At 39.2% G+C, this 26352-nt stretch overlaps 1 protein-coding gene across 4 annotated transcripts in view; it reads right to left on the bottom strand.

Annotated features, from left to right (window-relative positions):
- The window catches only part of LOC106065257 (uncharacterized), a 102611-nt gene that overhangs the window by 25206 nt on the left and 51053 nt on the right, over positions 1 to 26352 (bottom strand). The window contains exon 1 of one of the 4 annotated variants that reach the window (XM_056005138.1): positions 24756 to 24841. The exons of 1 other annotated variant lie outside the window; for it this stretch is intronic. The gene's annotated coding sequence lies outside the window, so the exon portion shown is untranslated. 2 more of the 4 variants (XM_013224040.2, XM_056005136.1) reach the window with 2 other exon arrangements.

Below are 26352 nucleotides of genomic sequence, written 5' to 3'. Positions count from 1 at the left end.
TACTACAGGAGGTGGTGGGCTGAAGAAAAAGTCATTTAATACTACAGGAGGTGGTGGGCTGAAGAAAAAGTCATTTAATACTACAGGAGGTGGTGGGCTGAAGAAAAAGTCATTTAATACTACAGGAGGTGGTGGGCTGAAGAAAAAGTCATTTAATACTACAGGAGGTGGTGGGCTGAAGAAAAAGTCATTTAATACTACAGGAGGTGGTGGGCTGAAGAAAAAGTCATTTAATACTACAGGATGTGGTGGGCTGAAGAAAAAGTCATTTAATACTACAGGAGGTGGTGGGCTGAAGAAAAAGTCATTTAATACTACAGGAGGTGGTGGGCTGAAGAAAAAGTCATTTAATACTACAGGAGGTGGTGGGCTGAAGAAAAAGTCATTTAATACTACAGGAGGCGGTAGGCTGAAGAAAAAGTCATTTCATACTACAGGAGGTGGTGGGCTGAAGAAAAAGTCATTTAATACTACAGGAGGTGGTGGGCTGAAGAAAAAGTCATTTAATACTACAGGAGGTGGTAGGCTGAAGAAAAAGTCATTTCATACTACAGGAGGTGGTGGGCTGAAGAAAAAGTCATTTAATACTACAGGAGGTGGTGGGCTGAAGAAAAAGTCATTTAATACTACAGGAGGTGGTGGGCTGAAGAAAAAGTCATTTAATACTACAGGAGGTGGTGGGCTGAAGAAAAAGTCATTTAATACTACAGGAGGTGGTGGGCTGAAGAAAAAGTCATTTAATACTACAGGAGGTGGTGGGCTGAAGAAAAAGTCATTTAATACTACAGGAGGTGGTGGGCTGAAGAAAAAGTCATTTAATACTACAGGAGGTGGTGGGCTGAAGAAAAAGTCATTTAATACTACAGGAGGTGGTGGGCTGAAGAAAAAGTCATTTAATACTACAGGAGGTGGTGGGCTGAAGAAAAAGTCATTTAATACTACAGGAGGTGGTAGGCTGAAGAAAAAGTCATTTAATACTACAGGAGGCGGTAGGCTGAAGAAAAAGTCATTTAATACTACAGGAGGTGGTAGGCTGAAGAAAAAGTCATTTAATACTACAGGAGGCGGTAGGCTGAAGAAAAAGTCATTTCATACTACAGGAGGCGGTAGGCTGAAGAAAAAGTCATTTAATACTACAGGAGGTGGTAGGCTGAAGAAAAAGTCATTTAATACTACAGGAGGCGGTAGGCTGAAGAAAAAGTCATTTCATACTACAGGAGGCGGTAGGCTGAAGAAAAAGTCATTTAATACTACAGGAGGTGGTAGGCTGAAGAAAAAGTCATTTAATACTACAGGAGGTGGTAGGCTGAAGAAAAAGTCATTTCATACTACAGGAGGTGGTAGGCTGAAGAAAAAGTCATTTAATACTACAGGAGGTGGTAGGCTGAAGAAAAAGTCATTTAATACTACAGGAGGTGGTAGGCTGAAGAAAAAGTCATTTCATACTACAGGAGGTGGTAGGCTGAAGAAAAAGTCATTTAATACTACAGGAGGTGGTAGGCTGAAGAAAAAGTCATTTCATACTACAGGAGGTGGTAGGCTGAAGAAAAAGTCATTTAATACTACAGGAGGCGGTAGGCTGAAGAAAAAGTCATTTCATACTACAGGAGGTGGTAGGCTGAAGAAAAAGTCATTTAATACTACAGGAGGCGGTAGGCTGAAGAAAAAGTCATTTCATACTACAGGAGGCGGTAGGCTGAAGAAAAAGTCATTTAATACTACAGGAGGTGGTAGGCTGAAGAAAAAGTCATTTAATACTACAGGAGGCGGTAGGCTGAAGAAAAAGTCATTTCATACTACAGGAGGCGGTAGGCTGAAGAAAAAGTCATTTAATACTACAGGAGGTGGTAGGCTGAAGAAAAAGTCATTTAATACTACAGGAGGTGGTAGGCTGAAGAAAAAGTCATTTCATACTACAGGAGGTGGTAGGCTGAAGAAAAAGTCATTTAATACTACAGGAGGTGGTAGGCTGAAGAAAAAGTCATTTAATACTACAGGAGGTGGTAGGCTGAAGAAAAAGTCATTTCATACTACAGGAGGTGGTAGGCTGAAGAAAAAGTCATTTAATACTACAGGAGGTGGTAGGCTGAAGAAAAAGTCATTTCATACTACAGGAGGTGGTAGGCTGAAGAAAAAGTCATTTAATACTACAGGAGGCGGTAGGCTGAAGAAAAAGTCATTTCATACTACAGGAGGTGGTAGGCTGAAGAAAAAGTCATTTAATACTACAGGAGGCGGTAGGCTGAAGAAAAAGTCATTTCATACTACAGGAGGCGGTAGGCTGAAGAAAAAGTCATTTCATACTACAGGAGGCGGTAGGCTGAAGAAAAAGTCATTTAATACTACAGGAGGCGGTAGGCTGAAGAAAAAGTCATTTCATACTACAGGAGGTGGTAGGCTGAAGAAAAAGTCATTTAATACTACAGGAGGTGGTAGGCTGAAGAAAAAGTCATTTAATACTACAGGAGGTGGTAGGCTGAAGAAAAAGTCATTTAATACTACAGGAGGTGGTGGGCTGAAGAAAAAGTCATTTAATACTACAGGAGGCGGTAGGCTGAAGAAAAAGTCATTTCATACTACAGGAGGTGGTAGGCTGAAGAAAAAGTCATTTCATACTACAGGAGGTGGTAGGCTGAAGAAAAAGTCATTTAATACTACAGGAGGTGGTAGGCTGAAGAAAAAGTCATTTAATACTACAGGAGGTGGTAGGCTGAAGAAAAAGTCATTTAATACTACAGGAGGTGGTAGGCTGAAGAAAAAGTCATTTAATACTACAGGAGGCGGTAGGCTGAAGAAAAAGTCATTTAATACTACAGGAGGCGGTAGGCTGAAGAAAAAGTCATTTAATACTACAGGAGGTGGTAGGCTGAAGAAAAAGTCATTTCATACTACAGGAGGCGGTAGGCTGAAGAAAAAGTCATTTAATACTACAGGAGGTGGTAGGCTGAAGAAAAAGTCATTTAATACTACAGGAGGCGGTAGGCTGAAGAAAAAGTCATTTAATACTACAGGAGGCGGTAGGCTGAAGAAAAAGTCATTTCATACTACAGGAGGCGGTAGGCTGAAGAAAAAGTCATTTAATACTACAGGAGGTGGTAGGCTGAAGAAAAAGTCATTTAATACTACAGGAGGCGGTAGGCTGAAGAAAAAGTCATTTAATACTACAGGAGGCGGTAGGCTGAAGAAAAAGTCATTTAATACTACAGGAGGTGGTAGGCTGAAGAAAAAGTCATTTCATACTACAGGAGGTGGTAGGCTGAAGAAAAAGTCATTTAATACTACAGGAGGCGGTAGGCTGAAGAAAAAGTCATTTCATACTACAGGAGGTGGTAGGCTGAAGAAAAAGTCATTTAATACTACAGGAGGCGGTAGGCTGAAGAAAAAGTCATTTCATACTACAGGAGGCGGTAGGCTGAAGAAAAAGTCATTTCATACTACAGGAGGCGGTAGGCTGAAGAAAAAGTCATTTAATACTACAGGAGGCGGTAGGCTGAAGAAAAAGTCATTTCATACTACAGGAGGTGGTAGGCTGAAGAAAAAGTCATTTAATACTACAGGAGGTGGTAGGCTGAAGAAAAAGTCATTTAATACTACAGGAGGTGGTAGGCTGAAGAAAAAGTCATTTAATACTACAGGAGGTGGTGGGCTGAAGAAAAAGTCATTTAATACTACAGGAGGCGGTAGGCTGAAGAAAAAGTCATTTCATACTACAGGAGGTGGTAGGCTGAAGAAAAAGTCATTTCATACTACAGGAGGTGGTAGGCTGAAGAAAAAGTCATTTAATACTACAGGAGGTGGTAGGCTGAAGAAAAAGTCATTTAATACTACAGGAGGTGGTAGGCTGAAGAAAAAGTCATTTAATACTACAGGAGGTGGTAGGCTGAAGAAAAAGTCATTTAATACTACAGGAGGCGGTAGGCTGAAGAAAAAGTCATTTAATACTACAGGAGGCGGTAGGCTGAAGAAAAAGTCATTTAATACTACAGGAGGTGGTAGGCTGAAGAAAAAGTCATTTCATACTACAGGAGGCGGTAGGCTGAAGAAAAAGTCATTTAATACTACAGGAGGTGGTAGGCTGAAGAAAAAGTCATTTAATACTACAGGAGGCGGTAGGCTGAAGAAAAAGTCATTTAATACTACAGGAGGCGGTAGGCTGAAGAAAAAGTCATTTCATACTACAGGAGGCGGTAGGCTGAAGAAAAAGTCATTTAATACTACAGGAGGTGGTAGGCTGAAGAAAAAGTCATTTAATACTACAGGAGGCGGTAGGCTGAAGAAAAAGTCATTTAATACTACAGGAGGCGGTAGGCTGAAGAAAAAGTCATTTCATACTACAGGAGGCGGTAGGCTGAAGAAAAAGTCATTTAATACTACAGGAGGCGGTAGGCTGAAGAAAAAGTCATTTAATACTACAGGAGGTGGTAGGCTGAAGAAAAAGTCATTTAATACTACAGGAGGTGGTAGGCTGAAGAAAAAGTCATTTAATACTACAGGAGGTGGTAGGCTGAAGAAAAAGTCATTTAATACTACAGGAGGTGGTAGGCTGAAGAAAAAGTCATTTAATACTACAGGAGGCGGTAGGCTGAAGAAAAAGTCATTTAATACTACAGGAGGCGGTAGGCTGAAGAAAAAGTCATTTAATACTACAGGAGGTGGTAGGCTGAAGAAAAAGTCATTTCATACTACAGGAGGCGGTAGGCTGAAGAAAAAGTCATTTAATACTACAGGAGGTGGTAGGCTGAAGAAAAAGTCATTTAATACTACAGGAGGCGGTAGGCTGAAGAAAAAGTCATTTAATACTACAGGAGGCGGTAGGCTGAAGAAAAAGTCATTTCATACTACAGGAGGCGGTAGGCTGAAGAAAAAGTCATTTAATACTACAGGAGGTGGTAGGCTGAAGAAAAAGTCATTTAATACTACAGGAGGCGGTAGGCTGAAGAAAAAGTCATTTAATACTACAGGAGGCGGTAGGCTGAAGAAAAAGTCATTTCATACTACAGGAGGCGGTAGGCTGAAGAAAAAGTCATTTAATACTACAGGAGGCGGTAGGCTGAAGAAAAAGTCATTTAATACTACAGGAGGTGGTAGGCTGAAGAAAAAGTCATTTAATACTACAGGAGGCGGTAGGCTGAAGAAAAAGTCATTTAATACTACAGGAGGTGGTAGGCTGAAGAAAAAGTCATTTAATACTACAGGAGGCGGTAGGCTGAAGAAAAAGTCATTTAATACTACAGGAGGTGGTAGGCTGAAGAAAAAGTCATTTCATACCAGAAGGAGGCAAAAATAAAGCGATCAATTGTAATAATAGACTTCAAGCCTTAGACTACATGCTGTTGTATGCTGTTGTATGTGGTTTATATGTTTAACATCTTTAGTACAAGCTTGCACGTAAGTACTACAACTCACTAGTACAGCCTGTACAATCTTCGTGTGCATACTGTTGGCTGCTATTATGCATAATCTCATCTAATTAAATGTATCAAACAACGCAAATGATTTATAAGGGAAAAATTGCAATGCTAAATTCATGGTTATAAAAAATAAGAACGTAATGATTTGGTATGTGTGTAGAAATAGACGTAGGCTCAATGAACTTGCTGGCTTGTGAAGTAAACAAAACAGAAAACATTAGCCTAGGTAAATAAAATACAGGTAGACCCTTTCCAAAACAAAAATAATTCAAAGTGTCATTTCAAAAACCAGGAGGGGGAGAGGGGAAGTTAATGTCTGATCCAATCAGGTGACACATTCATCCACAACGGTCAGATTCAACTTTGGTTAAGTCACTTTCATCGTCCCATCTTGCGGTCACGTATTGTTTGACCGCACAGTGGCCAACACGTAAGACTATAAACTGGATCTGAAAGTGAGGTCAAAGGTCATCCAAGCTGAGGGTGTTTTGTTTTGTTTTAGTTGGAGGCAACCTTCAAGAATGTAGATACAGTGGAGGCAACCTACAAGAAACCAACCAGCAGGGCGTCATGTGGCCATGACAACGACCAACCGCCTTTACTAACCCCAACTAAAGCCAAGTACCCATTAGAGTTGGGTGGACTCAGGGGCACCATGAAAATCCAGAAATTCAATATCGCCCAGTCTTCATCGAGATTCGAACCCAGGACCCCGGGTTCGGAAGCCAAGCGCTCAACCACTCAGCCACCGCGCCCTATTGTAATCCCAAATCATGACACAATTCTTAACTTTTGGACTGGGGCAGGGGAAGAATGAGGCGGCGTACTCCGATCCCGGAGCTTCGTGCTGGGAATCCACTGCGCATTAGGGCACGCCTGGCCAAGTTGGGAGGAGAAAGTACTCAGGACAACTTTGCATTGAAAACACATTGTGTAGTGGGACTAGATTTATACCAGATGTATTTTCTAAATGTCTTTGACACTGACAGCTCTATTTACTGTATACTGTCCAACAAAAGATAGTGTCATGGCAGAATGCGACAATGTTGTCATCTCCCCTTTTTCAGTCACAAACAAAATTGTCAGTCACCATAAAAGACATGTGTCAATGACTTATGAACCCCTACTAAAGAAAGGGAAACAAATAACAGGTGAGGTTAATATATAAATAGACTAGAGAGAAAGCATGATATGAAAATAGACTAGAGAGAAAGCATGATATGAAAGTAGGCTAGAGAGAAAGCATGACATGAAAATAGACTAGAGAGAAAGCATGACATGAAAATAGACTAGAGAGAAAGCATGACATGAAAGTAGGCTAGAGAGAAAGCATGACATGAAAATAGACTAGAGAGAAAGCATGACATGAAAATAGACTAGAGAGAAAGCATGACATGAAAATAGACTAGAGAGAAAGCATGACATGAAAGTAGGCTAGAGAGAAAGCATGACATGAAAGTAGACTAGAGAGAAAGCATGACATGAAAATAGGCTAGAGAGAAAGCATGACATGAAAATAGACAAGAGAGAAAGCATGACATGAAAATAGACTAGAGAGAAAGCATGACATGAAAGTAGGCTAGAGAGAAAGCATGACATGAAAATAGACTAGAGAGAAAGCATGACATGAAAATAGACTAGAGAGAAAGCATGACATGAAAATAGACTAGAGAGAAAGCATGACATGAAAATAGACTAGAGAGAAAGCATGACATGAAAATAGACTAGAGAGAAAGCATGACATGAAAATAGACTAGAGAGAAAGCATGATATGAAAATAGACTAGAGAGAAAGCATGACATGAAAATAGACTAGAGAGAAAGCATGACATGAAAGTAGGGGAGACAGAAAAGCAGGAACTAGCTGACAAGACCTGCGCTTTCATGTCCGGTCTATCTATACAAGACAACGCCCTCCAATAAATACCTCTATGACTAAACGTGGAGGTGACAATATTCACTGACTGACGTTTCTGTTAACGTCGCATTTATAAGCATTGGGAAACTCGGAATAACCTAATAAATATATTCCCCTTATTTCTGGTTACATATAAACTTTACTGTAACTAGTCTGTTATATTTACACATGGATAACATATATACAGAATTGACATTGGTTGGCAATATTAGGCCTACAAAAGAATTTTTCACACCTGGTTCTTTTATTACTCTTTTTTTTTCCTTATACACTAATTTAATTCATTTTACTTGAGACTAAAAGGGTGGGAAATATTGGTAAAAAATAATATAACAAACAAGCACAAATATGTAAATTACCTATACCATAATGTCATTAAAACACACCGATAATCATAATGCAGTGGGGTTTTTTTTTTAGTAATATCATCCAGGTAAACAATACTCTAGGTAAAATTCATATTTCACGCAAGACTAAATTAAAAGAAAACCAGGCCGCTATTTGAGCACTATGGGGCCCTTTATAAGTTATAGTATATATCAGTGCTAAATATTTCTTGGGGGGCTCTAAACTATAACTTATGTTGCCAAAAGGTAAATCCAGCCCTGGGCGCAATGTTTCTGTTTTGAAAGAACATTTTACTATAAGTTGAGAGCAACGAGACGTCGACGAGTAATCCAACTTCGCGAGGGCCTCGTGTGAGAACCTTCGTATGAGAACATACAAAAAGACGTCAACATGATAAGTTCTTCAAGAGAGACGTACACAATGAAAGGAGGATGTTAAATCCTGCCCCGTTTAAACAAACGACGCCTAACATTTAGGACAATATTTGTTTTCTTGGCGTTTTTATTTTTTAAATAGCAGTTTTGATAGGCACGTCGATCCATGGATTTGTGAAGCGTCTGCTTTCAAGACCAGCTGTGAACGGGCCGCATCTAGTAAAGCTTGAACACCGAGTGGAGTCCCGTGCTAAAGTTTCGCATGCGTAGCTTCTGACAACATTCAACTCTGTGCCCCGAATGGAAAGGAAGATGATGAATGGCCCACACGCTGGAAGACATTCCAAGTAGAGAAAATACATTTTGATGAAAATAGGAAACTGGTCAACGAACATAAGATAAAGCCCTAACGCCTAACATTGTATTGGACATATGAAGAGAGCTGATATACAGGGGGCCATATTACAAAAAGTGCATGACTAGATAGTACTAAGATTAGGTTTCAGGTAAGTATCCGCCTCTCCGTGACATCATCAGTAGGTGCACTGCGTTCACATGGATAAATCCGGAACTGATCAACACGTGAGTAGGGTAATAATGTAAGGTAAGGAAGGGGCTAACCTTCATCGACCTGGGGGGGGGGGGGAGGGAGGAAATTACATTTTTAGACATACATCAAGGCCTTAATATGCTCAGTGAGATTTCTTGGGGCTGGATAGCACCGAGTCGAGGGTCGGATATGACCCACTGATCGTAGTTTGTAGTTTGGTTAACACTGATGTGAGGTAGATGTGCAAGCTATTATTTACTGATAGTGTAGATATGCCTATATCTTATGATTCCATCTCAACATCAGTCGCCCACCATTTACCACCTTCACCTAATGTGTTAATATAATAATATTATATTTTTACTAACACTTTTAAAACGAGCTTCCTTGGATACTTTGCAAAGTCATTGTTATTCTTATTTTTTTCTTGCACCAGTCTTTGGAAACAAGACTAGCTTACAGAGTGTGTAAACAATGATCGAAGTCCAATCTTGTTTCCAAGAGAAACCATTTCCTGCTGGCATGCTGTGGGCTGAACTCTAAAATGTCAACGCGATACGGGAATGCAAAAACTAAATAAACATCCGATAACTGCAAGACCTTTACAGCACGTTCTTCGATCACAGTATTCTCGGAAGCTAGGTTCCAGGCTAGATTGTGCTGAATGGGGAAAAAAACGTATCAATCTAGATTAAGTGACCATAAAACAAGTTTGAACCTAAAACTGATAAACATACAAAAATGTAGTGATAAACGGATTGATGGGGTGTTTAATGTTCTGCAGGACCACGCCCAAAGTACTGACACATAGAACACGGTAGTTTGTTATATTTCGTCCAAGTTTAGGTGACATAAAGAGCTAGATTTAGATCTAGAAGTTAACTAAATAACTCTTAAAAAATATAGCTAGATGTAGATCTTTAAGTACTTGTGGTTTAGCGGTTAGAGAGTTGGCAACACGTTTTCTTTTAAATTAAGAATGAAGTGAGACTTAATATTGTAAATTCCACTCATGTCAACAGAGCCTACATCTAGAGCTATATTTACTATATGATTGCAGCAGTGATATCCAAACTACGACCCGTGAACCATTGTGCTACTCGCCCACTATAAACGTTTCCCACAATTCACAAGAAAGCCGCCTAAGTTCTAGTCCACTCGACACTTTGTCGCAGTGATGTCTTAAATGTCTATAGTGCCCAGGCAGAAAATGTTTGGGCACCACTGTTTTACGCAGTAGAACGTAACCACTTAGTGGCTGAAAGTCAAACGTTATTACAAAAAAAAAAAAAGGGGGGGGGGGGAGTCTAATGTAACTGAATTGGCTAGAGCAAGTCATTTGGACCGGCTGAAATAGGAGGAGAGTTGGGCATTGGGCTGGCTACCCTACACCGTGAACAAAACAAAACAACCCACTAGCTATAACAACACCAAACAGCAAATCGAGTCCTGGACCTGGGAAGAAGTCCTCCAGCTGGAAGGTGTATGACGCATGTCGGTGTAAACCAGAGTCATCTGGAAGCCGAGAGTCTGCATCCAACATAACAAGCCCTCCCTGGAACTCCGAAGGAAAGAGGAAGAGGGGACGGCCCAGGAATACATGGCGCAGCGATTTGGAAGCTGATGAAACCACTAGCAATACCAGTTTAGAGAAATGTCCTACTTAAAGTTATTCACAGTAAACATACCACTTTGTTGACATTTTGATTGCTAACATTCGTTTGAAATATTTTTTTTCAGGAAAAAAATAAAGCTTTAAAAAAAGGAGAAGAGAAAAAAAGAGAAAGCGATAAAGAGAAATAATGGAATACACAGGATTTATAAATACCAATAGATAATTAGGGGAAAATAACAGAATTAAAACAACCTAGGGCAGCTCAACCTTTACTAAGGAGGTGTCTAATTCAAACAATTTGTGAAAGTCATTGCTACAATGAATTCAATTTTCTGTCTCTGTCTACCTGGGCTACCATTGTGTCTGTCTACCTGGGCTACCATTGTGTCTGTCTACCTGGGCTACCATTGTGTCTGTCTACCTGGGCTACCATTGTGTCTGTCTACCTGGGCTACCATTGTGTCTGTCTACCTGGGCTACCATTGTGTCTGTCTACCTGGGCTACCATTGTGTCTGTCTACCTGGGCTACCATTGTGTCTGTCTACCTGGGCTACCATTGTGTCTGTCTACCTGGGCTACCATTGTGTCTGTCTACCTGGGCTACCATTGTGTCTGTCAACCTGGGCTACCAATGTGTCTGTCTACCTGGGCTACCATTGTGTCTGTCTACCTGGGCTACCATTGTGTCTGTCTACCTGGGCTCCATTGTGTCTGTCTACCTGGGCTACCATTGTGTCTGTTATGTGAACAATAAGTGACGACATTCCATTCTACACATTCACTTGCTAAAAATAGAAGCAGGCCGTGGCTACAGTATTAGATGAGAACCAACACACCCCCACTACCCTCCAGGCTTCCAGTTTCATGGATATATTAAATCAACGGTTCTCAAACGGTTGTAGGTAACGAAGCGATATAGGCAGGGGTAGACTGGGAGACACAGTGAAGCGACCCCGGGCACAACTGCACAATCTGGACTGGAAGCCTTGCCCTTACTTTTAGGAGGTTATACCACTACGTATTACTGACTTAAAACAATGTCCAGCTAAAGATTTATCAGTACAACACTACGCATTACTGACTTAAAGCAATGTCCAGTTAAAGATTTATCAGGTGCCTGGAGATGGGGGAACTGCTGCATGGGTGTGGTAGCGTAGCTAGAAATTTGCCATCATGTGGGGGCCCGTGGGGGGGGGGGTTGACCTCTTTGGGGGCCCCTGCATTTCGACATTCGACATTATGATATGACATAATGACGTAATGTTTAATATTAAATGTAAAAAAAAAAATTCGAACACCCTAGCTACGCCACTGTATTAGTGACATTGTTCCGAACACAGACAAAGGCTACGCCACTGTATTAGTGACATTGTTCCGAACACAGACAAAGGCTACGCCACTGTATTAGTGACATTGTTCCGAACACAGACAAAGGCTACGCCACTGTATTAGTGACATTGTTCCGAACACAGACAAAGGCTACGCCACTGTATTAGTGACATTGTTCCGAACACAGACAGAGGCTACGCCACTGTATTAGTGACATTGTTCCGAACACAGACAAAGGCTACGCCACTGTATTAGTGACATTGTTCCGAACACAGACAAAGGCTACGCCACTGTATTAGTGACATTGTTCCGAACACAGACAAAGGCTACGCCACTGTATTAGTGACATTGTTCCGAACACAGACAAAGGCTACGCCACTGTATTAGTGACATTGTTCCGAACACAGACAAAGGCTACGCCACTGTATTAGTGACATTGTTCCGAACACAGACAAAGGCTACGCCACTGTATTAGTGACATTGTTCCGAACACAGACAAAGGCTCGGGCTTTCCTTTTATTTTGACGAGATGAAGAAGGGTAAAAGAAAAAAAAAACATTTTAAAAAATACTTTGATACTTTTAAATCTGTAACGAAGTGTAATTGTCTCAATTCGTTTGGATCAGTCGTGTCATTGAGTTTCAATAGAGCTAGACCAACAACAATACATCTATGGGATTAGAAATATTTATATTTAGCGCTACTTCATGATTTGGCTTTCTCTATACGCTATGATCCCAGCACCTGGACCAGTTGAGAAAATGGTGAGGTGTGTCTAAAAGAAAGAGATATTTGGGTGAAGTGTACCGTTTTTTTTTTTTAAATAATTTAAAAAAAAAAAGGGGTGGTGGAGACCTGCTAACAGCAGCTTTTTCCTAAGTGGGCCACTTGAAACTGAAGTTAGAAGGCATTAGTCAATCAATAAGTCAATCAATTAGACAATGAATGAACCAATCACGTACTATACAATCATCTGCTTTGCAAACGACACACGTACATTTAAATCTACACTCAGGTACAAACTGAAAATAGCCATTTTATAATCAAACATTGGGTTAGGGGCAGATCCGGAGGGGGGGGGGGAGATAGAATAATTGGCCAGAATCTCTGTTTGTATGCTTTGATCTTGTAGTAGTTACACAACAAACTAGCCACAGAATTTAAATTACGTTTAAACACACACACACACAGATCTTGTAAAAAGTCTTTTGTCGTTACTGTCTAGTTTTATTTCTTCCATTGTATGGAAGTAATGATCAATTTCGCAGTCCCTAATGACTCTATCAACAGAACAATGCCAACACCCAAGACAGACGACATTCGCTTTGTTTGGGATTCACTGGAGGCAGCGGAGCGTCAATGAACGTAAAAATGAAAGATACCAAAGACTTCCTCCTGGTGATAGCTACGACCACTGACGGTTAAATATCAACTTTTTTTCCATTTTTTCAACAGCTGAACAGAACTGTTTAAAAAAAAAATAGCGTTTTCCAATGCTTTGATTTCTGTGGGCAGACTGGCCTTATAGCCTTGTGAGGTACTGGACAGCCAGTCTAGGAGATGCAAGCTCCGAAATACAAGCTATGACTAACTGATTACGTGTCAGACTTCAGTGCCACAGTGAATGACTTTTAGTGTAGAGAGTGGTATTGGCCTTCGGAAGTCCATCATCACTTTATAAATACTGAGCCGCAGGCTGGAGAATAGGGTTTACAGCGTGACATACTGCACTCCTCCTTAATCTTCTGATTCCAAGTCAAAATTTATATATAATCCAAGAAGTAGTGTAGTGACCTTGTTAAGTTTAGAGATAATGTTAGTTTTGTAAATAAATATATTGTGCATTGTTTGTAGCGACGGTAAAAGTAGTGACGTAGACAGACGAATGACGTTGCAGAATACGTGTACATGATAGGAGAAGAATATGGCTAGGGCTTGGTGCAAGATTTATATTGAACAGGCTGTTAATTAAACGACGGTTAGATTGACAAGACGATCATCCCCAATCTGTAAATAAACATTAGTTGAAGTCTTCACAAATTGTATATAGTTAATTGTTGTCTCCCTTGGATGTGTTCGGACTGGCGTTTAGAATATGTGATATAGTATCGAACAGACAACACACACAATCCAAGCAAGGCGGGACAGTAGTCAAAGTTAGCGACGCCCCTGTCATGAATCACTGAGCGCCTTGACGATCCCTTTATGAATGAATCCTGTAACACAGCGATGCCCAAAACTACGACCCGTGGGGCATATCCAGCCCTAGATGTTGCACTATCCCTCGAATCCTATGACCACAGGACATAACGAAGCCGCACGCAGAGTTTCGATCCCATTAGAGGAGACTTGTGTGTGTGTGTGTGTGTGTGTATGTGTGTGTGTGTGTGTGTGCGAGAGAGAGTGTGAGTTTTAATAGTGATCTGGGAATTAGGTATTCAAAGATCATTAAAAAACAGCGTGTTTCAGTGATTGAATGCCAGATAGGTAATGAAATCTAGCTTTCCCACTAGCTTTCCATTACGGGCGGGACATTTAAACCTCCCCCCTCATATTTTAAAATACTGTTTTAGATAATAATGACACCAGATCACATGAAAACTAACTCCATGTGTAAAGTGATGCCAACCCTGGCTTGACCTGTCCACTACGAGTACGTCATTAGAAAGTGCATGACACCCAAAGCTGGCAATAGGCATAGAGGTTTACATCTGGAACTAATCAGCCATTACTCAATGCCATACAGAAATCGTGCTCTTGGAGCATTTTTTTTTTAATCCATAAAACCATCGAACGAGCAAGGGTAAAAGATGAAATCAATATGATTTCTAGACGCAGAGCTTTGGAGATCAATATTTTTTCATCAATCAATCGATAAGGTGGACTCTCAAAGGCAAGGCAGGCACCAGACCCGATAAAGTGATAACGTCACGTCCTAACTGGTTAGTTCTGGAGTAGAGGAAGTATGGGAATCTGAAGACATAGTGGAACGTTTTAATGTCCACTGAAACTTTATGATCTACGCCCTACGGGAATACAGACATGAAAATCCTGGGTTCCATTCCTGTCTTAAAAGTGATTCCAGGATAAACCACATATACCACTCAGTCATGAGGTCAAGTTATGGGGCTTTGTTATGGCGACATACAACTCTGTTTAGTGAGTGAATTTAACAGGACCAAAGGGCCTTCTGGGTCAGTGCGGTAAAGGCTAAAGGGCGTTGTCATGGTTACATATAACCCTGGTTAAAGGGTGAATTTAAGAGGACCTAAAGACCTTCTATGTCTTAGATTTTGGATGTGATGTGAATGTGTTTACTAAATCAAAGGCTCAGGAAACACGGTGACTGATAAAGACAATAGCCCAAGTTTTTATTTTCTGACAACACATCAGCGTTCTTGTCATGACAGCTTTCAATGCATTCTCACGTAGGAGTTGTCTACAGAGTGTCATGAGAGAGTAGAGACAAAAGAATGAATGATTGCATTAATTAGTATGCAAATATACTTTAAAATATTCGTGGTAACAACTCTTGATATTACATTTACACACGAAGCCTGGATATCACATTTGCACACGAAGTCTGGACATCACATTTGCACACGAAGTCTGGACATCACATTTGCACTCGTCACTTAAACCTTAAGGAAACACAGACACAGTAGTGCTTCACATTTGGGAGTTTTAATTACGGGTTTTGTCGATATCTAAGTATCGATAAGCTTTGTATAAAGTATTTTAAAAGCAAGTAACTTGTATGCACTTTTCGGCAGAGTGTAATAAAATCTCCAAGCTCTTCTTGTAGTTCAATCGAATTTTTATTATTATGAAATATTTCAACAGTTATCGTCCAATATAAAGTCCCTGACATGGATTAGTTTGTCTATTTATTATGAAACATCTTCCAAACCTCCCTCCTTTTATTTTCTGACGTATTTCTCATGGTTCCAAAATATCGACCCTACATATCACTTACATATATATAGATCGCTTTCCTTTCATTTTTTTTAAATTGCTTTTTGATTGATAACCGGATCTTAAAACTTAAAATGTAAACAAAGAGCAGATTACTGAGATTAACTTGATTTGGGAAATCTGGTAATAAGATATTGTAACACGCTAAGATTACTAGCAGACGACGTATTTGAGTCGATTTTGGAATCAAACGTTCGTATTTGCTGGTATTTATTTATTTTAGACATTTCGTGGTTCTTCCTGATTAAGTTTAAGTTTGCATTGTCAATGAATACAAACCCACAGAACCTAATTTGTGTATTAATGTTTTCTTTCAAGTTGATTTTCACTAACTCTGGGAGTAGCGTAATTATCATCTGTAGTGACCTAGTTTAGTTTAGAGATTATGTTCGTTTTGTAAATAAATATATTCATTGCGACGGTAAAAGTAGTGACGTCGTCAGACTGACGAATGACGTTGCAGAATACGGGTACATTATAGAAGAATGTGGCTAGGGCTAAGAGAAAGATGGATATTGAGAAAGATTGCTAAGTAAGCGACGGATAGAGAGACAAAATCTTCATCAGTTTTACTAAGTATAGCATAGTTCATTGTGGTGTCCCTTGGATATTTTACGACTCTCGTGTCAAATGAAGGAGTGTTTGAGTTAAACAACACGCAACATACAAGTCAGGACACAGTAAACATCAAGTGTTAGACAGCACACAACATCCAAGTCAGGACACAGTAAACATCTAGAGTTGAACAATACAACATCCAACTCAGGACACAGTAAACATCTAGAGTTAGACAACACACAACATATAGACCAGGACACATTAAACATCTAGAGTTAGACAATACACAACATATAGGCCAGGACACATTAAACATCTAGAGTTAGACAACACACAACATATAGACCAGGACACATTAAACATCTAGTGTTAGACAACACACAACATATAGGCCAGGACACATTAAACATCTAGAGTTAGACAACACACAACATATAGACCAGGACACATTAAACATCTAGAGTTAGACAACACACAACATATAGGCCAGGACACATTAAACATCTAGAGTTAGACAACACAACATCCAAGTCAGGACACATTAAACATCTAGAGTTAGACAACACAACATCCAAGTCAGGACACAGTAAACATCTAGAGTTAGACAACACAACATCCAAGTCAGGACACATTAAACATCTAGAGTTAGACAACACAACATCCAAATCAGGACACATTAAACATCTAGAGTTAGACAACACAACATCCAAGTCAGGACACATTAAACATCTAGTGTTAGACAACACACAACATATAGGCCAGGACACAGTAAACATCTAGAGTTAGACAACACACAACATATAGGCCAGGACACATTAAACATCTAGAGTTAGACAACACACAACATATAGGCCAAGACACAGTAAACATCTAGAGTTAGACAACACACAACATCCAAGGACACAGTGAACATCAAGACATCTCTAAGAGTAGCGTGCGCATCATTAAACATTAAGACTTCCTTTCATAACAAAATGGCGATTGAAGCGATATTCTTTCAAACTAAGAGGCATTGTGAGGAACTCTCTAACAAAGGTGATCGATTTTTGTCCTCCCTATATATTTAGGACCAGCCCAATGGTGGAATGCCCTAGGCCGTCATAAAAGCTGATAACATCAGAAGCACGGGGATATTGTCTCAATGATCAATTGATACCGACTAACACTGACCCTGATAAAGATACACTACAGATATATGAAGTACAGAACTAATACTGACATGATACAGATATGATATATGTATATGGCGTACAGGAAGGCGTGATGGATAAGAATACGGATATATTTTACTTAATTATAGCGTATATGTTTATCAATAACGTTTTGTAAGTCCTAACACTTTGGCTCCTGTCAATGTAAGGTCTGTTGGTTTACAAAGAAGTGGATCGTCATACAACAGAAGACTCGAAAGAGTCCCACATTCTCCTATATTAAAGAAAACAAAAAGCGAAGGTGACTCTATATCTTGGATATCTATACAATATTGTAGTTTTCTTTTAAGGTATCTTTACTGGGTAACTCTAAAACGTAGCACTAAAAGATAACATGTTGTGCTACTTTTTCAAGTTACGTTATAACCTATATACCATCACAAGGTAGCATCTGTATACCATCACATGGTAGCACTCTTTAGATCTTTATGAGGCTATTTTATTTTGTTTAATGTAGGGACTACTCTGTAACCATAACTTGAAAAAGTTTCACTACGTTGAAATCTGCATGTATTGTAAACACCATAATCGTATTTAGTGTCTTCTACATTAGTTTGTGTAAACTTCTCACCACAAAACGTAGTGCTGCTGGTTTAAGTCGTTTACTTTTTACTGTTTAGATATATGAATGTTTAAGAATTAGACAAAAATAAAACAATACAAGAGTTGTTTTTTTATGTAACGAAATTTGACAAGTCATCAGGGGATTATCTAAATCAGAGATAATTGCAAAACGGAGTGAGAAAAATGTTTCTATAGAATCAGCATTTGTATGAGCAATCAGATTTTAATACCGTACATTAAAATAGATTTAAAAGAGTTTGTGTTAAACTCAGAGGTGGCCCCCGAAGGATGCATCCATAGGTCATTTGTTTGGTAAGCAATGCATGTAAAAATGCAGGTTTCAATATTTTCAGAAGCTATAACAATCAAAATATTAAGAATGTAATGACTTCAGATTTGAGACAGTTGATACTGACCACCTGGAGCCGGGTAAATAAACAACATATCTTAGTTATCTTACCTAGATCTATACAAGCCCAGGGTTCGATCTCAATGTGTTTTTTTTTTGTACTTTCTCAGAGTACCCTAAGAAGTGTTGCTACTGTATCATTCTCGAATATTGTGTGTAAGTTATCCAAGGTCTTGTCTATTGGTACTGAGTAGGTAGCGACTTGACAGGGACTTAAAGACTGGTGGGTCTTAGTTTAACGTATCTATTAAGTCTGGTGGGGGAGGGGGTGCCACGCCTCTCACACTCCTCGTCCCTATTTTACACACACACACACACAGATTGTTATCACAGAGACATTGCAGGTTACAGGTAAAACGCTAATTATAAGTTACGGATTGATAGAAAGGCTAAGATCTATGTGACTTGATTCGCGCTGTGCCTCTCTTGTAGTGCACACACACAGACTGATAAGGCGAGTAAATAAACACACCCAGAATATACTGACACGTACACACACACACACACTTAGCAACACGCTTGTACATAGAGTGTGCGTCTGAAGACAACTGCCATTCAGTGACAGCAACACATACACACACGAACAGGCCTTGCACAGAGTAAAAGAACTTAAGAGTGCGCATTTAAAAAAAAGGATATATGACAATAGCCAAGTACACACACTCACACACACACACACACACACACACACACAGGGAGTGACACTCTGCCACGAGGTTGTATTGAACAATAAATTATCTTGTTTAGCAGAAGCACGTCTTTATCTCTGAGTAGCTTGTTTAGCAGAAGCACGTCTTTATCTCTGAGTATCTTGTTTAGCAGAAGCACGTCTTTATCTCTGAGTAGCTTGTTTAGCAGAAGCACGTCTTTATCTCTGAGTAGCTTGTTTAGCAGAAGCACGTCTTTATCTCTGAGTATCTTGTTTAGCAGAAGCACGTCTTTATCTCTGAGTAGCTTGTTTAGCAGAAGCACGTCTTTATCTCTGAGTAGCTTGTTTAGCAGAAGCACGTCTTTATCTCTGAGTAGCTTGTTTAGCAAAAGCACGTCTTTATCTCTGAGTAGCTTGTTTAGCAGAAGCACGTCTTTATCTCTGAGTATCTTGTTTAGCAGAAGCACGTCTTTATCTCTGAGTAGCTTGTTTAGCAGAAGCACGTCTTTATCTCTGAGTAGCTTGTTTAGCAGAAGCACGTCTTTATCTCTGAGTAGCTTGTTTAGCAGAAGCACGTCTTTATCTCTGAGTATCTTGTTTAGCAGAAGCACGTCTTTATCTCTGAGTAGCTTGTTTAGCAGAAGCACGTCTTTATCTCTGAGTAGCTTGTTTAGCAGAAGCACGTCTTTATCTCTGAGTAGCTTGTTTAGCAGAAGCACGTCTTTATCTCTGAGTATCTTGTTTAGCAGAAGCACGTCTTTATCTCTGAGTAGCTTGTTTAGCAGAAGCACGTCTTTATCTCTGAGTATCTTGTTTAGCAGAAGCACGTCTTTATCTCTGAGTAGCTTGTTTAGCAGAAGCACGTCTTTATCTCTGAGTAGCTTGTTTAGCAGAAGCACGTCTTTATCTCTGAGTAGCTTGTTTAGCAGAAGCACGTCTTTATCTCTGAGTATCTTGTTTAGCAGAAGCACGTCTTTATCTCTGAGTAGCTTGTTTAGCAGAAGCACGTCTTTATCTCTGAGTAGCTTGTTTAGCAGAAGCACGTCTTTATCTCTGAGTATCTTGTTTAGCAGAAGCACGTCTTTATCTCTGAGTAGCTTGTTTAGCAGAAGCACGTCTTTATCTCTGAGTAGCTTGTTTAGCAGAAGCACGTCTTTATCTCTGAGTATCTTGTTTAGCAGAAGCACGTCTTTATCTCTGAGTAGCTTGTTTAGCAGAAGCACGTCTTTATCTCTGAGTAGCTTGTTTAACTGTTGCATCCATGGGTTGGGGGGAGGGGGCAGATCGAAGGCGAGCAACAACCAAGATATAGTTTCCCCTTTCAGACATTGAGATCCATAGGGTTGATGATGTAAAGGTCATCTGTTTCTGTGACACACGGTTAACGAGGATGTCATGTGACCAGCACAACGACCAACTGCCTTTACTTTTTTTCCCCTGTTAGGTATCAATTAGAACTGGGTGGACTCAGAGGCGCCCAAAATATCTCGAAACAAGAATTCCCAGTCTTCACCAGGATTCGAACCCGGGACCATGACCGCGCCTCCTAGAACCAAGAGATGAATATGAACTATTTTGCATTCCCATGCCTTACATCTAGCAACAATTGGAAACAGAAACAGTAGGGAAAATGATACGGGCTACCAGACATCAGACAAAAGGAGGACATGTCCTTCCTTTGGGAATTAAGTCCTCCATTTAGCAGTTTTGGCCATTGTGAAATTTCCGGCTTTCATTCTGATTTCTGCAATAGTGTATTATCCATTAATCTAATTCTGTCTTTCATATCTGAGTTAAAGAAACTCAGTTCATGTGTACGCACAGTCAAGGCTGTATACAAAATAAAGTAACCTGTTACTCGGAGCTCCAAACTTTCTGATTCTTTGTTTCGCTTGCATTCCCAGACGTAATTTTAACGTTCATAAAGCGTTTTCATTCATCAATGCGACGTGGGCATTCTGGGATTTTCACAATATATATGTTCATTCCTAGACAATGTCAAAGACTCTGTACTAAACAGCTCACCGTTGTCAACCAAATAATGAAATTAGTTTGTGCTACAGGCAACAAGTGTAAAAACATGATTCTGCTGAGTCTGATGAAAAAGGGCATACAAATTATTACATGCCATTTAAACCATTGTTGATCAACATGTGTAGACTGAGTAGACTCAGCAGGTAGCTATTTATTGCCCTAAGATGACATTCTCAATGAGGAATTAACGTGAAATTGTTTTAGAAAATGGTTGTATCGTCAGAAGGGCTTTTCCCTCATTTTTAAAAACACAAAACGTGTGGTCCATAGGAACATAGCGCTCAGTAATGTGTAATAGGAACATAGCACTCAGTAATGTGTAATAGGAGCATAGCACTCAGTAATGTGTAATAGGAACATAGCACTCAGTAATGTGTAATAGGAACATAGCACTCAGTAATGTGTAATAGGAACATAGCACTCAGTAATGTGTAACAGGAGCATAGCACTCAGTAATGTGTAATAGGAACATAGCACTCAGTAATGTGTAATAGGAACATAGCACTCAGTAATGTGTAATAGGAACATAGCACTCAGTAATGTGTAATAGGAACATAGCACTCAGTAATGTGTAATAGGAACATAGCACTCAGTAATGTGTAATAGGAACATAGCACTCAGTAATGTGTAATAGGAACATATCACTCAGTAATGTGTAAGAAGAACATATCACTCAGTAATGTGTAATAGGAACATAGCACTCAGTAATGTGTAAGAGGAACATAGCACTCAGTAATGTGCAATTAACGTACTTATAGATGGACGGGCGCCACGTGACCAGTTCATTGACGAAATCATATGTCAGAAATAAAAACATCCGCCGCGCCTAAACTAAAATTAAGTTAGATCCAGAAAGCCTAGCCCTAGAACCTTGACTTTACTTTCAGTTGGTTCCTAAAACCGAGAAATATTTCGTAGCTGACCAACCGTAGGACTTTGGAAAACGTATTTTTACTTAGCTTCACTGGCATTGGTAAGAAACAAACGAACAAGTCAGTAGGGCCTCAATGAAGGTCTGTTGGATACAAGGTGGAATCTTAAAGCAGAAGTCAGACAACCGATGCATCGATCTGTACAGCAAATTAGGAAGTTGCTTGTTTAAACTATTTTAAACTCGAGAAATAAAAGTAAAAAAGATCCTAATTATTACAGAAATGCAAAAAGAAAAGGGGGGGGGGGGCGTGGAAGTTCCAAATCATTTATATATTAATCCTAGACTACTATATCTTATAGGACTGCCAAAATGGGGTGGGACAAACTATTTAATACTAAAGGAATGAAAAGGTCCCAGACTGATATTATATGAATGAGGAAAACGTGTGTGTCTGTCTGTCTGTCAGTAGTTGAATTCTTGAGGAATCTTAAAGGGAGGGAAGTCACTTAGGAAATTTTATACACGATTAATGGGAGAGGAATTTGGCGTGTGTGTGTGCGTATGTGTGTGTGTGTGGAGTTTGTTTACAGCCTAACATTTGTTACTTGCGGAATAAAAAGAACAAAAAGGGGGGAGGGGGTCTAGACGGTTGGGAACGAGAAAAACGCAATAAAAAGTGTTTCACCCTTGCGCCTTGTTTTTGTTGTTTTTTTGTTGTTTTTTTTTACATTTTATCGTTTTGTTTGTAGTAAAAATGGATTTCGAGGTGCACAAGGTGGAAACATGTCACCCATGCTTTCGAAATGCACATGATAACCTGTTACACCGTTCCCAAGCATGGCGTAGAATTATCATTGAGGATATATGTCTTTTTTTTTCCTAGTCTCAAAATCCAATGAAATTAAAGTTCTGATTACCAGCGGCGAGTTGATGACAGTCAGTGACATTTGTGTGCCACGACCTCTCGACCTTGTTAAGTTCTGTTGTTTGACGCTTTTACGCCTTTAAGTAGCCCGACAAAATAACCTTCGAATTCACGGGTGTTTTGTTCAGAACTGACCTTCACGAAGAATAGCCCTTAAAGACCGAGAGAGAGAGAGAGAGAGAAAGACAGAGAGAAAGAGAGAGAGAGAGAGAAATTTGGTTACATTAGGTGGAAGGTCCATAAAGACCGAGAGAGAGAGAGAGAGAGAGAAACATCATGTTAAATTAGGCGGAACATGCATGCAAACACTTCTACTGTATTTACTAACGCAGATAGAAATATAGAGTGGCTATGTTTCAAAGTTTTGTCACAAACATTGTATCCAACCACGAACTCCTTACATTACAAGTAACAAACATTGTATACAAACACGAACTCCTTACATTACAAGTAACAAACATTGTATCCAACCACGAACTCCTTACATTACAAGTAACAAACATTGTATACAAACACGAACTCCTTACATTACAAGTAACAAACATTGTATCCAACCACGAACTCCTTACATTACAAGTAACAAACATTCCTTAAAAACAAAAACGCAAAATATGTTTTAAAATTATTTTTTTTTAATACAAAGTTTATCTAATGGAAAGAACTTTGTGATTACAACTACATCTCTCAACTATGTAGAAGTTTTTTTCCTTGATCGATATCAAACAAAATAACAATTACCAATAATTAATTGACTAACTGGTGATTTTTTTTAAATCGATGTATGTTTTGTTAGGTCCAATAAATAGTAGTTTAAAGTTTCAACTTGATCCGAGAATGGCTGTGGGAGAAATGACGTGCTCAATTATTTAAGGGGAAGAAAACTCTACATATTTAGCCTATCTGCGAATAGTTAAGGATTTATTTCCCGTGTAATTAATTGACTAATTGTTTGTTTGTTTTTTCAATTGATTCGCGTCTTGTGCATGCCAATAAATAATTGTGCAAAGTTTCAACTTGATCCAAGAATGGATGTGAGAGAAATAACGTGTACAAACTTTTGACCAGACAAAGAGAATTGATAAAAGTTTTAAAAAAGTTAATTCCGTCTCACGCATATACATCTAATTAGAGTCTCGAACTCTGCTGAATCGTTGGTTTTCCTGGTTGCATCAGGCTTCAACGTTCTATGACCTATTGGTACACAGAAAGTAAAGAGAAATTGACGTCTTAGCACACCATCGACATATGAAATAAGAATTGCCTATTTCTTTGCTTTATTATGCTGGCTTTCGTGTAGATTGTATTGTCCTATATAAATGCTCAAAAAGTTCTGCCAGTCTCAAACTGCGGTGTGATGTCAATGTAAGCAGTTTCCAGTATATTTTAAGAAAGGCAAGGCCGCGGGACACATATTTGAATTTGAGACCCAAAGAAAAGCCTTTGTTGACGGCGAAATGAAAACTTATATAGACCGCCCCGGTGGACAACGGTTTTGTCAGGAAGATATGCGGTAAAATATGCAGGTCGCATCAGGGTTTGCGAGGTCACATGAAATAGTGCACTCATTCTTAATCTTCGCAATCGAAGACATTGCCATTATTGTAGATACAAATAAAATATAGATCTAAGTCAGGGAAATAGTGACTATTCAAAAGGGTTTTAAAAAATGGCAATGAATTAATGTTCAATAAAAGGCGCCTAATATTAACAGAAACCCCAAAAATACAAATTTGATTAACAATTGAAGACTAGATGTTTTTATGCAGGACATTGAAAGTCGCGCTGGTTTGAACGGACCAAGAACCAACGTGCTTTCTACAAAGCTATCAAGTGATTGAATTGATTGTTTAAATACTGACCTGAACTATGCAATAATCCTAAACGTAGGGAAAGTAGGTCTGGGGAAAGTATCCAAAACACTTACAATGGGAACTTATAAGTAACTAGTGTACACAAAGTCAAGTCTATTTGAGATCTATGTCACTTGTGTGTGTGTGTTGTTAATACAGACCAGTGTTATTTCCTAGCCGAGACCTCTCTAGGACACATGAACTGAAATGCCAGTGGCTACTGAAGTGTGTCAGGTACACTACCTGTTGCCTTGTTCAACGCTCAGACGATCATTCCCCCACCTCTCCCCTTTAGTTATTGAACTATTCCTCTCTCTTTTTTTTTTTAAACACGCCGTTAAACCCCCCCCCCTCCCCCTCTTTTTCTTGGTAGAACAGGTCTGAATGGGTCGATCGTGTCCTTACGACATCCAGAAGGGCGTGTCAGCGGTATTAAAGGGACTGCGAGGTCTGAAACAGGGGAGGGGTGCGAGTGGCGGAGAGCCACAGGAGTGGAGACAAGAGATGAAGGTAGGGAGGTGGGGGGATTTAAGTGTGTGTGGGGGGGGGAGGGGAGAAGAGATCAGCTTCTTAGCATCTTCCTGATTTCAAATACAAAAATGTAAAAATGGAAACCGATGGACGGAATAGATGTAGTCACGTGGTTTTGACGGATTAACGCGTCCAGTGAGAGAGAGACATGTGGCGAGAGAGAGAGAAAGAGAGAGAGAGAGAGAGTGACACGGAAAGTGACTTTGTTACTTAACTTAGACGAAGGTCAACTGATAAAGGAGAGCAGGGATTTGCACGCATAATATATGGGATATATATGGGATATATATATATATATATATATATATATATATATATATATATATATATATATATATATATATACATATAGCAGAATTTAGCGAAGCAAAATAAAGACAACAAATTAATTACAAAGCACACAGTTACATACAAAAAAAAAGTAAAAAAATTCCGAACAATAAGAATTAAACGAACCAATTAAACTTCATATTCCGATCATATATAAAGACAACATCTAATATTAGTAAATATGCATATCAAAATACAATATACGAAAAGAGGAGATGTTTAATGAAATACATTAATGCTTTAAAAAATAAGTTTATATAAAGTTAAAGGTTGGGGCGACCAAAATCCGAACCCTTCGCTCACGCCTCCTCTAGCCCTAGTAGACATTCCAATCACCCTGCTAGGGAGCCTAGGACTGCGAAACATTGTATAGTTGTGTATTGTTTGTTTAAAATTTACTTTAAACCGATGACATATAAAGGGAACTAATTCAGCTTATATCACCACTTCAGTTTAAATACAATTTCTTTCACTTGTTCGAGATACCAAACAAAATAATTAATAACCAATAATTAATTAACTAATTGGTTAATTTTGCTTATTGATTCTTGTGTTGTCAGGTAAAAGAAATAATTGTGTAAAATTTCAGCTTGATCCGAGATAGGGTGTCGGACAAACAAGGTGTACAAACTTTTACCAGACAGGCAGTGAGTTGATATAAGCTTTGTAAATTACATGTAACAGAAGAGATCATATATATTTCCTTTTTTGTGTATCCCACCCTTTTTTTTACTTTTAAGACTAGAGACACTCACTCGCATCATCTTTCCCGCGCTTTTTAAAAAGCGTCTGTTCATTCATTCAACAACATCACCGGAGAGAAGTTTTTAATAACTCCAAACCTCCGTTTTTGTGTGAATGAAGGTCCAGCATGTTTTCTTTCTATCGCACACCTAG

This window comes from Biomphalaria glabrata, chromosome 12 (genome assembly GCF_947242115.1).
Source record: "Biomphalaria glabrata chromosome 12, xgBioGlab47.1, whole genome shotgun sequence".
NCBI lineage: Eukaryota > Metazoa > Mollusca > Gastropoda > Planorbidae > Biomphalaria > Biomphalaria glabrata.
The sequence above is the reverse complement of the archived record's forward strand: the minus strand, read 5'-3'. Positions and strand labels throughout refer to the sequence as shown.